The sequence below is a fragment of the Solanum tuberosum genome, unplaced genomic scaffold, assembly GCF_000226075.1.
Source record: "Solanum tuberosum cultivar DM 1-3 516 R44 unplaced genomic scaffold, SolTub_3.0 scf00228, whole genome shotgun sequence".
Classification (NCBI taxonomy): Eukaryota; Viridiplantae; Streptophyta; class Magnoliopsida; order Solanales; family Solanaceae; genus Solanum; species Solanum tuberosum.
This window is the reverse complement of record NW_006239152.1, coordinates 485,001-486,146: the sequence shown is the minus strand read 5'-3', so window position 1 is coordinate 486,146 and position 1,146 is coordinate 485,001. Positions and strand designations below refer to the sequence as shown.

The following is a 1,146-nucleotide window of genomic DNA, read 5'->3' as shown; positions in this document are numbered from 1 at the left end:
AATGTACCTTGAATCGGTAGGCTTATGGCACCCTTTCATGTGTTAAATAATGTACCTTGAATCGGTAGGCTTATGGCACCCTTTCATGTGTTAAATAATGTACCTTGAATCGGTAGGCTTATGGCACCCTTTCATGTGTTAAATAATGTACCTTGAATCGGTAGGCTTATGGCACCCTTTCATGTGTTAAATAATGTACCTTGAATCGGTAGGCTTATGGCACCCTTTCATGTGTTAAATAATGTACCTTGAATCGGTAGGCTTATGGCACCCTTTCATGTGTTAAATAATGTACCTTGAATCGGTAGGCTTATGGCACCCTTTCATGTGTTAAATAATGTACCTTGAATCGGTAGGCTTATGGCACCCTTTCATGTGTTAAATAATGTACCTTGAATCGGTAGGCTTATGGCACCCTTTCATGTGTTAAATAATGTACCTTGAATCGGTAGGCTTATGGCACCCTTTCATGTGTTAAATAATGTACCTTGAATCGGTAGGCTTATGGCACCCTTTCATGTGTTAAATAATGTACCTTGAATCGGTAGGCTTATGGCACCCTTTCATGTGTGATGATGTCAAAGTAATGAACTATTCTATGGGAATGTAGGCTAAGCACCGAGCGGATTTGGTTAGATGGAAACTCCCCCGACAGTTAGGCATGAGTTTCAATGATCGTCTACCTTATCCCATAAACTATGTGCCCGCATAGGAAGCTAGTGGATCCATTAAGCTATATATACCGGTCTTCCTTAGGCAAGTAGACCACCTCTTTTCGGTGTGGGGACTCATGACACCGGATTCCATGACAAGCTCTCATGGTCTATGTCGGTTAAATGCTTACTTCCCATCATGTGAGATTTCATTATGGTTTCTTGATAGGTTCTACAAAGTGTAGGTAGTAGTATGGGATGCTACCTATACATTGCACGAGTAGGCTTGGAGAGGGTCATAGTGAGTTTCTCTAAATCCTAATGTATGTGACATGAATGTGCCCTAAATGGTTTCTTAAAGAATGTTGGTCTATTGAAGTTATGTTGTAAATGAAATGTCCTTATCTAAGGTAATCTTGGGGAACACTTAAGTATGCTTGAAGAGGATTGTGTGGGCGGTCACTTCTTGTCTCACTCAAGTGTGTCTTAAGGT

At 40.8% G+C, this 1,146-nt stretch overlaps 1 long non-coding RNA gene across 1 annotated transcript in view; it reads left to right on the top strand.

Moving 5' to 3' along the window:
• The window catches only part of LOC107062431 (uncharacterized), a 6,486-nt gene that overhangs the window by 4,718 nt on the left and 622 nt on the right, over window positions 1-1,146 (top strand). The window lies entirely within an intron of this gene.